This window comes from Mandrillus leucophaeus, unplaced genomic scaffold (assembly GCF_000951045.1).
Source record: "Mandrillus leucophaeus isolate KB7577 unplaced genomic scaffold, Mleu.le_1.0 Scaffold968, whole genome shotgun sequence".
NCBI classification, from domain to species: domain Eukaryota; kingdom Metazoa; phylum Chordata; class Mammalia; order Primates; family Cercopithecidae; genus Mandrillus; species Mandrillus leucophaeus.
The window spans coordinates 548,700-563,215 of NW_012110563.1; the positions used below are offsets into that span (position 1 = coordinate 548,700).

The 14,516-nt window shown below is 34.5% G+C and overlaps 1 protein-coding gene across 1 annotated transcript in view; it reads left to right on the forward strand.

The window, feature by feature from the left end:
* HCN1 (hyperpolarization activated cyclic nucleotide gated potassium channel 1) overlaps window positions 1-14,516 on the forward strand; it is a 382,647-nt gene that overhangs the window by 263,085 nt on the left and 105,046 nt on the right. The window lies entirely within an intron of this gene.

The window sequence follows — 14,516 nt, forward strand, 5'->3', positions numbered from 1 at the left end:
TAAAATGGTTCTAGAATATTTCTCTTGGTGAGTGACAACAACTTAGTCTCAGAATTATTTTCAATATGCCAAAGAAGTTTTTAGTTACTGCTTTATTTAGAAGTTTTCAACACTATAATCACCCAATAGGAGAACGGAAACCTAGATATTTCCCTTGAATATAATTACACTGCCACCAGCTATTACAGTGAGCAAGCTGGCATTTTATTACTGAAGTAATGAAAAGATAAACCACAAAAATTGCTTTGAGGTTCATTTTTAAATAGTCTCCCAATGAATTAGAAATAACAACATAGTAAGGAACAAGAGACTGTATACAATGGTGAATTTAAGAATTATATACTTAAAGGAATTTGGGCTAATTTTATGGAGATTTAAGATAAGACTATATCATGTTATATCTGATGTTTCTCTTACACTGTTGTTTTTCTTTCATTTCATGTTGCTTTTAATAAAAATGTCCCTTTCACACCTTTTTTTTTTTTTTTTTTTTTTTTGGTCTGCATCATTGCTATACATTTTCTCAATAAGAAAACAAATCTTCAACTTCCAGGATTGCAGTGATTAGCATTTTATTGCATATTAAATAAGTTCACAAAGTTTATGTTTTTAAATTTCCTATATTAGCCAACTTTAACTTGGAAACTCAATGTATTCACTTATGGAACCATAGATATTTATATGCAAAGATGTTGTGATGTTTGTAATAATTCAAGTCATGAAGTTCTTGATCTTATAAGTGCTTGATAGAGGACAAGAAAACTAGTATAACCCTTTGGTATTTACTGACACTTGGAGCAATGTAATTGGGAACAGCTGATTAAAAGAATATAATTTTTGTTTTGAAATGGAGTCTCTATCACCCAGGCTGGAGTGCAGTGGTGTGATCTCAGCTTACTACAACCTCTGCCTATGGGGTTCAAGTAATTCTCCTGCCTCAATTTCCCAAGTAGTTGGTATTACAGGCACCCACCACCACCCCTAATTTTTTTATTTAAAAGAATAAATTTTTAGGTCTAGAAACCAAGTTCCATCAAGAAGTTTAGTTATAAAGTTCTGTACTCATTTTTTAGTCAGTATAATCCAGGATAGGTCTTAAGGACATTATGTTACTTTTAAAAATTGTACTTTTTGTGAAAAGTGTATGTTTAAATTTCAATTTAGTCTTATACCATGGCTTTACATAGTGGATGAGTGATATGCATCTTCTTTGATGATTTATCCTCTTTGAGTTTTGGCTAAATTATTATCTTTTTATTTAGGTAAAATTCTGGTAGGAGTCACTCTTGGGCAGGACCCAAGATGCAATGCTGGCCCTCCTATATTGTTCAGATGTAGTCCACAGAGAAGTACTCATGCATCCTTCTCCTAGACAATCTGTTAGCACTCCTCTTCCTTCTCGTCCAAACCAATGAGGAGAGTGTATCTAGCCTTCCTTGATGATAGTCAGACTCCGGCGTTCGCAGACTATTTACATGTTTTCAGATATTATTCAGAGTCCAGATCCATGTCTCCCAACCACGTGAGCTTATTTCAAAGATCCTTAAATGAATTTGTTTCAAGTGTTTCCCATATGTCAGGTGTCAGAAAGTAGCCTTTTCACACCCCTATCCCAAAAGGGGTTGTAACGGGACTCACAGCAGAGGAACTTCTCTCTCAAAAGGAATGTGTTAACTAGTTCCATCAGGAAAAATCTCACCTTATCCCCTGATCTCTATTTAGAATTGATAAGACTGAAGCCTCCAGGAATTATGATCCTCAGATCACCATTTACAATTGTTTACCTGCATAGAAGACACCCTCTTACATAAGTAATATTCTGATAGCTCTCAGATTAGCAGCTCAATGAGCACAGGACAGAGTCAGTCCTTACTTAGCATCTTTTTAGACACTTCTGCATCTCATCTAGTCCAAAAGCCTCATCCACAGACATGTCAGTATTATGCATATATAAAAACTATGCCCTGGTCAAATAAGTTCAGAAATGTTGATTGAAACAATGTTACAGAAGTGTTTTTTAGTGTAAATGTGTGTTCCCTGAAGATTTAACATGCCATCTTTGCCCTTCATGCCAAGCCTCCATATATTTTAAGTTACTAATGTCCAAAGGAATTAACCTATAAAGACAAATTCTCCATAATGACCATTCCTTTCTTTTTAAACTGATTTGAGTGATCACTTTCTTTTCTAGATATACTTGCAGTTCATCTAGCCTTCATGAAATGAAACTCCTTTTGATCACCTTGTTTTTTTATATTACTACATCTTAGTTCATACATTTGGGCACTCCTGAGAAGCTATTACTTCTAGTTATGTCACTCTCTCCATTCAAATAACTGTAGTAATAGCAGCTTTATGTGTTCACTTCTTCCTTTACAATGAGCAAGAATTTTGGCACAATAAAAATCATGACTTAAGATTCAGGGATTTGCAACTCACCTTAGTATACTTGATATATATGAAAGACTTTCATTGTGTAAATTAAAACATGAATATAACCAACTTGAATATTACCAAAGAATAACTTTAAATATGTGAGGAGATTATCAATTCCAAATCCCTTTATGGACTGGATAGCTTCCTGAAACTATGAATCAGACTGCATAAATCCAGGGCAGGTGCAAAATGAGCTGTTAAATGGACTGTGCTTTCTAATGGCAGGGCACAAGATACCAAGCCACCAAGACAGTTCTATACCTAGATTCAAATATTGATGATGTTATATAATGTCCAAAGAATGTGCTGAGTCTCAGTTTATCAAGTATATGAAATAAAAACGCTAAACTTCTCCAAAATGACAAATTTATCAAGTTTTGTTAATCTTGGTAAGAGTTTATATGATGCCTTTTTGTTTTGTTTTGTTTTGTTTTGTTTTGAGACAGAGTCTCGCTGTGTTGCCCAGGCTGGAGTGCAGTGGCACAGTCTTGGCTCACTGCAACCTGCGCCTCCCGAGTTCCAGCAATTTCTGGGTAATTTTTGTATTTTTAGTAGAGGCAGGGTTTCACCATGTTGGCCAGGCTGGTCTAGAACTCCTGACCTCAAGTAATCTGCCAACCTTGGCCTCCCAAAGTGCTAGGATTACAGGCATGAGGAACCATGCCTGGCCTATATATGATGCCTATTAGTGGCCTTTTGGAAAAGAAGGTACAGTTTAATGTAAGTACTCTCTCAGCTATACAGAAGAGTAACATGTAATCATTATCCACCTATATAAAATGATACAATTTTATGGAATCATACCAAAAATATAATGTTCTAAACCTGTTTAGCTCAGGCAAATGTTTTTGTTTAATTGCTTAGTTTTAATTAATGATCCATAGATACTTGTTTATTTCTTGTAAATGAAGGCCCATAAACAGAACTGTCACATGAATTTATTCCATAGATATATTTTTAATTTTTTTAAATCAGCCTAATATTTCAAATTTTATAAGCTAATGGTACACCCAGACACAAAAGGTGAGGGACCAAAACCTGCTCTTATCTTCAAGCTATTCAAATCCCATTTGCAATAGAGTTTATTTCAGCTCATTTACAATAAAATAATTATGGTTAAGATATATACTATCTTGGTAATATGCTCTTCAAGAAAAATTTGGTTGTAGGAGGAGTGGCACCAAATCAACTCCTAAGGATCCTTAAATTCTTAAGGATCATTGTTCTCTCAACATACCAAGTGATTCTTACCTGCCACATCCTTCATCCCACCTCCTTAAGTACTTTTGCCCCTTTCACTGTTTACATAGATTCTGCCCTTTCCTTTGGAAGGCTGTGGGAATCTTTCTTGATCATGCCATCATATAGTCATTTGTTTACCGTATTTACTCTCTCTGTCCAGAGAGAGGATAAGCACCATTTACTTCTTTTTATTTTGCTTGAACACAGATCACTTTTTAGAAATGAAATATTCAATCTGCTTTCTCTTCTAGAATTCTGAGATTTATTTCCCTGGGAGCAGGAGGTATATTATCAAAGTACCTCTCATCAGATTTGAAGCCATTTCTTAGTCTTGGGCTAATCACGGGTGTGTTCTGCTTCAGGAGATGATGGAGCCTCCTCTCTCAGAAAGACAGATGGGAGAGTTTGTCATTGTTGTCATGTAATTCCAAGTCTTCAATTTTTTTAAGTTATATGACTAGAATAATGGCTGAGCAAAGAGGAACAGTTCGGAGTAATGTCCATGATCATTTATGAATAATACTATTATTTAGTTTTAAAAGAAAAAAAAGTTGCATCCTGTTTTATAGTCCATCTTCATTATATCAAGAAGCTTAGTTGAGTTGCTAATTTGGTTTGCTGATTTTGTAGCATTCAGTAGCATTTGCCTTCAGAAGAGCAGAGGGACTTTGAAGTTATAATGATCTTGACCTTGAAAAATCATATTGACTGAGTACTTAAGTGAAAAATGTTTTGATACCCTAATGTGCATTAGGATTATTCTCAAGGGGAAGAGCTAGCTCTGAGATCCAAGTGCTTTCAATGAAGCATTTCACTTCGTTTCCTTCATAATTCTTAAATGCTTTCCTCTTTCCTTTACAAATAAGAATGCCTTGGGTACAACTCCCACATAGTATCTTAGTCAAAAATTTTTTGTTAGGCTACAGCATGTACTTTGCTTCCAGGGAACTGAATTTAATATACTTGTGTTAAATTGGTAGTACAGCCAAACGTTCTCAGGCGAGGGAGATCCTGGGACTGGGAACCTCTGTGAGATTCTCTTGCAGGAAAACATCAGTGTGACAATGCTTGGAATAACTTAATGTAGCCATTGGAGCTGCTAACAAATCAGGCTCCTGGTACAACAATGTTGCTTTATATTCTCATCTGGGGCAAATAATTTTTATATTAACTAAGTGTTGTTATAAAGTCTGGAGTAAGTCTTTATAAGGGAGGGAGTTTGAGGCTGCTAATTTAACTAAATAGAAAAATAGAAATTTACCAATTGTAAATCACATATCCCATGATTTTTCAAACTTTGTATTTTGATATAACCCACTGTGGCATATGGCATCCCTTTTCCTCAGTGATAATTTTTGTGCCAATATTCTAAGTTACATGCTGGAATGTCCTACATGTATATTGTAGGTATTCACAGTTTCAGGACTGTGCAAAGTGCTGAAGATTTCTCCAAACTAAACCTTCATTTAGTTTTTTGCTGTTTACATTTATTATTTTTTACAGCACATATGTTAGCTTCTTGTTATAGCTCTAAAGTAGAATTGTATTTTCCATTTAATTAATTGATGTATGCATTTGATATTTTAGAACTGTTTGAATTTTTGAGTTTACTCCCCAAAGTTCTCTTTTGAGTATTCTTACTGTATTTGTATTCCTTATATGTCACAAGATAGAAACAAACTGTGAAGCACTTTCACAGGGAAACCTGGTGGCCAGGGAGCCACTAATCTGATAAGAACCCAGATTGACAAGAATCACCCTGCATGTAACTTGTGTTTGGTTAGCCACGTTACTGGAATGCACTGGAAATGGACCTTGAAGAATGAAAAAGTAATCAGCAGGCAGAATTAGTCACCATGAGATAAATGTCTCCGAAAAATGTCAAACTTTTGAGAGAATTTCTGACCGACAGGAACAAAGTGTACAAAGGCCTTGAGGTAGAGATGTATCAGACATATTGAATAGTCTAATTTGAATGAAACAATAGCTACCTTGCTGGGGAAGTGTGAAATAGCCTAGATTATGGCATAAGAATAGTTTTGAATTCTGGAATGATGAGATTGCACATTATGAAAGGGATATCCTTTGAAAAACTTAGCAATGGTATGTTGGAATTGAAACTGTCTTTTAGAAAAATAAATCACAACAGTGCATGAGATATGATGTATTCCTAATCTAGAATCTAAGATTCCTTGATCAAAATTGTTTCTGATGGAATCATTAATACAAATATGTTAAGCAGGAATTTGAGCATATTAAGTAGGTAGAGATAACTCTAATAAATCAAACTTTAGGAAGCAACAATTTTGTAAGTAAGTAGGATCCAATAGTCTTCAGTTATAAGTTGTCATGTTATTTGAGCTTCAAATAATCTATTTTGTTCCTCTACTCCATGTATTCCTGTAGAACGCTAACCATGTGTCAGCCCTAGTACCAGATGCTGGGCACATAGTGAGCAAGTAGACATGGAACCTCCCCTCATCAAGCTTCTTGTAATATAGTGGGTGGGGTAAGGAGGACATAACATCCAATAGAAAGATTCATAGAAAGCACTACATCAATTTTTAAAACATTAATGTTATGTGTGGAAATGTACAGGCAAGATAAGAGATTTTAAGGTTTTTTACTTGATTCCTATGGAATACTGTAGGGTTAAATGGGAGGGGTAGGAGGGAGAGAAGAAGAAATTACATTTGAGAAGAGACCTGAAAGATGAGTAGAAGTAAGACATGAAAGTGAGCTTCCTGAGAAAAAACTGAAGTATGAAGAAGCTTACCACAGTTCATGAACAGACAGATGGAAAGTGTAACTAGAACAGAAAGAAAGGTGAAATGACTCTAGATAAGACTGGAGAAGGTGATAGGGATCAGATTAGGTGACATGTTGTAGGCCTAGGAAACCATGCTATCTTTTAGCTTAAATGCATTGAAAGTCTAGTAGCAATTTGAAATGGAAGAGTGATGAGATTAGATTTGCCGTTTTTAAAAAATGTCAGTCAACAGTGTGTATAATAGATTAAAGGAAGGCAAAAATGGCCTGGTCTTCTTTGGCATTACACAGTTTTCCAGTGCAAACTTGCAAAGACCTAGGTGAGATTTCCATTTTAACAGGTGGACATATTAAACAGGGTGGGAATATTAAATAGCCTTTATATATTGAAAAATACTATTAGGACAAATGCTAAAATTCTGTAAGACAGAGACTCAACAATTCAGTAACTTAAAGAACTATATGATTTCACAAATAAACTTTGTGAAATGAGAGGAGTAAGTGGGATGGTACAGATCCAAATGGCCATTTGTGAATATAGGTTCGTTCAAATTGTTCCTCCGCTATCACATAGGACAATGCTTCCCAAACTTTAGTGTGCATCATAGTCACCTGAAAAACTTGTTAAAACACTGATTTGTGGGCCACATTTCCTGAGTTTCTGGCCCATTAAATTTGCAGTGGGACTTGAGAGTTTGTGTCTCCAACAAGATCTCAGATGCTGCTGCTGCTACAGGTCCAGAGACCACCACCACCCTAGGGTATTGTTCTTGTCTGCATGTTTGAAGTTGTGCCACAGACATGTTTGTCTTCCAGCTCATGACAAGAGGAAGAGAACACAGAGAGACAGGCATATTACTTCTTATGGTTCACTGATGAGAACTTAATTATTAATATGTTTCTACTCAAGGAGGCTGAGAATTGTTTTCTAACTAAGCAGAACTGTGACTACCCAACAACTCTATCCATAGGGAACAAGCAGAGAAGAGATATAGGTGGGAAATTAGTGGCCTGTGCCACAGATGCAAGAACAAAGATGAAGAGGTAGGAAAATACTTGGGATTTCTTAGGCAGTTCATACATTTTGAATGGGCAGTGGAGTACTTGAAAAACAATAGTAGATGTAAGGCCTAAAATCGTTTGTATTTGGTTTGGTAAGCAATGGAGAACCACTGAGATCATAGCCCTCCCCTTATCCATGTTTTTGTTTTCAGTTTCATTTACCTGCGGTAAATCATGGTCCAAAAATATCAAACGGAAATTTGCAGGGATAAACATTCACATAGCTTTTATCACAGTATATTGTTATAATTGTTCTATTTTATTATTAGTTATTGTTCATCTCTTACTATGCCTAATTTATAAATCAAACTTTATCATAAGTATATATGCATAAGAGAAAACATTGTGTGTGTGTGTGTGTGTGTGTGTGTGTGTATATATATATATATAGAGAGAGAGAGTTTGGTGCTATCTGCAGTTTTAGGCATCCCTGGGAGCCTTGAAACATATGTCCTACTAATAAATGAGGACTACTGTATATGGCCTGGTGCTGTAAGATGATAGATGACAGAGAATGTGGAGATATACAGGGTAAGAGGTGGCAAAATAATAAAATATAGGGCAAAATTTCTATCTTCTGTTAAGTCATCTGTTAGAAATGTTGAATTGCATTATCTAGAATGCATCTTATACACTGTATCTTATTTACCAGGAGTAATGAAGTGCCCCTAAGTAAAACATTAGTTAAATGTATCCTCTTTATTAACAAAGATATCACTGCTATTAAAAAATTCACTATGTAAAATATTTATTTACCAATAATGTTTTCCCCTGAATTTTCTATTGTAATCTGATCATTTATTGGGAATCACTAACATGGATTTTTCTCTGTCATTCTTAAGAAAATGAAATTTGTATAAAACAAAATCATATTATTTGTATCATAAATAGTATGAAACAATAATATAAGAGTAAGATATTATAGTTTACTTTCTGAAGTCAAAATTTTTCTCTCTGAAGATATATTAAATAACTCATACATTTTGAACTGAATATATTGATACTATGAACTTAAAATACAAATTAAAAACTTTTGATATATATATGAGACAACTATAAACCACTTTGGGACAAAATATTTTTAACTTTTTTTTCTGACTATACCAGTATTTTACTTAAAGGATAGAAACATATATTCAGATTATAATATAACATAAATGATTATATTCCATATTCATTGCTTAAGCTCTGCCAAATGAAATTCTCTTAGAAAGTATATTCATTTTAAAAGATTTCTTGCTGTCTGCCACTTACTGAAGTTATTACTAGAATTAATTAACTAAAAATTTAAAAGTTACTTTAGCAATTTTGGAAGAGCCTCTATTAAAATATTTAGATTGGCATATATAATAAAAATGACCATAAATTTTAGCATGAGAGTGTTATTAAGTGATATTTAGAGAGTATTCAAGATTTCTATTAAATGATGTAAATAGACTCAAGTTTTTGCTCCAATGAGAACATAAAATACTGAATTTTATTTTAATGTGTGATGATTTTTAAATTTCATTTCCAAGTGATGAGCTTATTAGAGCACTGAATATTTTTTTTTTCATTTACAGAATGAAATGAATAATTTTTTTTCATTTACAGAAATAACTTGGATATTTGGAGCTCAGATTGCTAGTAATAATGAGCCCCTGAACTAAGCTCCACCTCTGAACTTTGTAGAAAAGCAACACAGTAGCAGTACATGCAGGGCTGCTAAAAGTAGATGTGCAGAAAGGACAGAGGAGAAAGAGAAAAAGAAGAAGGTTGACTGGGAGCTGTGGCTCATGCCTGTAATCCCTGCACTTTGGGAGTTCAATGCAGAGGGTTGCTTGAACCAGGGAGTTCACGACTAGCCTGGGCCACAGAGGGAGACTTTGTCTCTAGAAAAAGTGAAAAATAAATTAGATGAACATGATGACTCACACCTATACTCCCAGCTACTCAGGAGGCTGAGGTGGGAGGATCACTTGAGCTGGGGCGGTCGAGGCTGCAGTGAGCTCTGATCACACCACTGAACTCCATCATGGGAGACAGAGCAAGGCCCTGTCAAAAAAAGCAAAAAAAAAATCTACAACCAAGCAAGAAGGAGTAACAGAAAAATGGTAAATACAATAAGTACAATATTCAGCAACTATAATGTCCCCACTGCTGTGGCACAATACAATGGAGGACCATGCCAGATAGCTTTCAATTGATTTAGATAAGACTCTGGTTGAAGGACTCCTGTCCAGCTCCACTAAAATATGGTCAACTTATAAAATGTATTTTTACTACAATGAGAGCTCCTTCTGTTTTAGTGGTATCTGGCAGGATGATTATAGAGCTGAGCTGGTCCTGGAGAATCCGGAGGACTGGGTCCCATGTGCTGTAAGAGGGAATGAGGCTCTGAGTCACACAATGGCTGTGTCCAGCCAAGAATGTGATTATTCCCAAACAGACACATGGCACTCAAGTAGAATGTGGTAATTGTGGAATTTTATTTGCCAATTCACCCAAACTTACATTTTATATTTAATCCCATTCACTATTTAATTCCTCCAATTTTTCACCCAGTTTTTAAAGTATTTAAAGACAAATGGAGTTTTTAATAACCACTGAAACATACCTCACAAATATGGTAGATATTGTTTAAAGTATCAGGAAACTTTACAATAGATTTTCAGAAAATTCACAATAGATTTGATCATACTGAAATGTCTTTAAGGGGTGAAAGGTTAAAAGTCTTAATTGCCTTGGTTTCCTGACTGGATGACTCATGCTTCCTGGCTTCTTGGCAGTAATATTATAGCCTTCAACTCTTGCAAGCCCCAGGAAGTTATATGAAAAAACAAAATTAACAAATTAAATTTACAAATCAATTTCATTTTTTTAATAAAAAAATCAAATGACTACCTTCTTAACTTTCATAAATTAATAAACGCTCTTTATGCAGTTACAGTCGTAATCCCTCCTATGAGCAATGTAAAAAATCTAGCCATAAGGGATATTAGGTCCCCATGTTTTATAAAAATAATGTAAAATAGTCCCATTTTCAACCCAGTTTTAGATATTAACTCGAAGCTGAATTCACACAACAGCTAAAGAATCATAACAAAGAAAATAGTCAACATTCTGAATATGAGTATACACAGGACTAACTAGGGTTAGCGTATGTCGACATCTTAAATTGCTAAATTACCATCCAGATAATTAATGCTATGTAGACAATATTGACACAAATATTTTCTTAGTTTAAAAGCTTTCTGGTTAATTTTTTCAACTCTCCAGTTCTGGATAAAAGCAAGACTTCTCTATTTATGATCCTCATTATGATTTTAATCTCAATTCATTTGCATTGTAGAGATGAGAAAACTGAGATCCAAAGAGATTAAATTATATTCCACATTTATACCTCTAACTAGCAGAGTCATAAAGATACAAGCAGCATTCTTATTTCCCAACCAAATGTGCTTTGGAGAAATCCATAGATAAATGATGAGCTTAAAATTCTCAGAAGTACTTTGCAGATCAGCCTCTGCATTTTTCTTCCACCCTCCAAAAATAGTCCATAACATCCAACGAAGACCTCACTGAGAGCTAGATTTATTATTCTAAGATTTTTTCCATCCGTAAAAACAAGTTTATTTGAGAAAGATCAAACATTTGATGAATAGATTAGTTATAATTCTTCCCTGTTTGATCACCTGTGTTTAGTAAACGAGAACGTTAAGTGAGCAATATATCAAAATATAAATAAATCTTCACTTAAAAATTCATGTTCTGCATGAATTTTAAAGTTATACTTTAAAAAATTGATTTTTATGAGTTTTATTAATTTAAAATAGTATGAACTTTGAAATAATATGAAATACCATAGATTTCATATTATTCCAAAGATTTTCTGTGACTATATGGGATGTAATATATACATCATTTAGATATCTGTGGTTGTTGGTTAATATCTTATTACATTCATCTATCACAAGGCTTTTATCTACTTGAAAGGAAATGTACTTGGCATTGCAAGCAGCTTTACTGAACACCAAATACTGCACGGGGATGTAAAGGAAACATGAGTGTATACTGTAGCTGTTAAGCTTTGATCATTAGCATTCTCCCAGCAAACTCTTAGATGAGTTATTTTCCCTATTAATAGACAGAGAACTTGTGGCAAAAATGGATTATAAAGCTTTTTCTAGGACACAGAACATTTTACACTTTTAGAATATAAATAAATATAATCAATTTCAGCAGTTTTGGTAGCAACTTACCTGTTTCTCAGATGTTGTATAAGATTTTTGTTTGTTTGTTTTGTTTTCTGTGGAGCAGAGGATGTGGAGTTACTAACTTGGTATACAAACAAGGCAAGAGAATCTGTGATTCTTTTATATTTTGCTATTAAAATATTGTGGAAATAACAAACATTTTATATTATCTGGTAATAACCCAACTTATTTTTGATTAAAGTTAATAGTTTTCATATTTCTTCATGGATTTCTTTTTTATTTATTTATTTTTTGAAATGGAGTCTGTCTCTGTCGCCCTTGCTGAAGTGAAGTGGTGAGCACAATCTCAGCTCACTGCAACCTCTGCCTCCTTAGTTCAAGCAATTCTCATGCCTCAACCTCCCGAGTAGCAGGACTACAGGCGCATGCCCCTATGCCCAGCTACTTTTTGCAGTTTTAGTAGAGATAGGATTTAAACATGTTGGCCAGGCTGGTCTCAAACTCTTGACCTCAGGTGATTCGTCCGCCTCGGCCTCCCAAATTTCTGGGATTGCAGGCATGAGCCATTGTGTCCAGCCTCCTCATGGAATTTAACTCTAGGTGTAGATTTTGAAATTATGTACTATGTTTTAAAATTATAATCATTTATTTTCAGGAGCCTTAGTTTAAAAAGTTACACTACTTTAAAAGAGGAGGTGGTAGCAATAAAACATGCAAATTAGTAATCTATAGCAAATTACCAGAATTCTGAATACATGCGCATTGCATTTTTTAAAATGTACTTTAATCAATTGGTATAGTAGAAAATGCATAGATGATAGCATCACACTGAAGAATGTGAATCCAGCTCTGCGTCTTCATAACTGCATGACCACAACAAGTTTTATAGTCTCTTAGAGACTTATTTTCTTCACCTCTAATAGTAGTTATTATTTTTACTTAATAACACTATACAAACAAATGTTATGACAAACCTCCTACATAGAGATCATTTTAATCTCAATTAATTCACATTTTAGAGATAAGAAAAACAAGATCCAAAGTTTTCTCTGTAATGTAGTAGTTATATTTTTCCAAATTTTCCTTTCCTGACATTACAATAAAGTCCCCCATTTAATCATAACAATTGCTTACGTGAATCAGTGAAGCGTTGGGTGTATTCATCATTTCATAATTTCATAATTTCATCATTATTTCATTTGAAATAAAATTCAGAAAGGGAAATGTACTTTCTAAGGTATACCTGTTGATTCTTCTTGTTCAAGTAGTTTATTAGATTCATTAATTCATCAGGTGTTATTTAGTGCTAATAATATTTCAGACACCAAAGTATTTCCAAAATTTGAAATGTGGATAATACAAATATGACCACTATCTTCACGTAGAATACAGGTTAATGAGGAGACAGACCAAAAATCAATTAATAAGTAAGTCAAAAAATTAAAAGAAGCAAATGAGGTGTATTTGTGTGTGTACAAACATGATATAATATGATGTTATGAAGAAAAGGAATGAAGAACTTAGAGAATAATGAGAATTCTCCAGTTAATTCATATATCAACTCATTCAATCATCAAATCCAGTGCCTTCTATTTGTCAGGCTCTTTTCTAGGTACTGAGGGTACCACATGAAACATGACAAGTCTCTGTCTTCATGCAGCTTACAGTGTACACAGGTAGTAAACACGAAAACATACAAGGGCATAAGACGCTTGCAGATGGTGATAAGTGCTCTAAACAAGATAAAGCAAAGTAATAGGGTAGCGAATAACATGTGGTGGGAAGAAAATTACTCTATTCTCCTAGAAGGGTTAGTTGGAGAAGCCCATTCTGGTGAAGTATCACTTATGCCGAAACAAGAATGAAAAAATAAGGAAGATGTTTTATTATCAGAGAAAAGAGAAAGTACAAAGCTGCTGAGATGAGAAGAGCCTAATTTGCTCCAGCAATTCAAAGTCAGTGATGTAGGAACAGAGTCAGTGTGGAGGACAATGGCTGGACGGTAGGATTCAAGCTCAAAGAGGAAAACAGGCCAGATCAGGAGGTATCTTCTTGTCTGATTAGTTTAAATTTCAATGGGAAGCCATTTGAAAGGTATAAGCAGGGAAATAATTTGATTTGTTTTTAGTTTTGAAAAGACCATGTTGGCTGTGGTGCCAGGTGTAGGTCCAGTTAGGATGAGAATGGAAGCAGGAGAACTGGATAAGAGATCCCAGAAAGATATGATGTCGGGGCTTGAGAGATGGCTTGGACATAGCAAGGAGTGGGGAGGTCTGGAATTTATGTAGGCAGGAGAGGTGGCAGGACTTGCTGGATTGATGGAATAGATGTGAGAGAATTATAGGTAGGTGACGAATCTGGAAAATGTCTCTTTAGCAAGGTAACTTCGAACTAGCCTTGATGGATGAAATGGAGCTGACCATGTGAGGAGTAAGGGATGAGGGGTTGTCATATGGGAAAGAATCATTATGACAAAAATACTAGTTTTATGTGAATGAGAGCTTTAAGTGAGCTTTTTTACTTTGTTTGTTTCAAATTTCTGATGGCCACTTCTTTGTAGTTTGTAATTCATCTATATTGAGAGGATGTAGTAGAAAGTAAAAAATTCACTTGGCCCTGATGCATCCATAATGATAGGAGAGAGAGACCCTAGAATCTACGTTTTGGGAAGAAACTTATCTGATTGTTTTCCTATCTTATATCATAAGATAGGTTTCTGCTGGTTCAAAGAATTTCTCAGAATTATTTTTACAAAAATATTAAATTATTTTCGAAAGTATCAGATTTTACGAGGCTTATACACCTTAATAT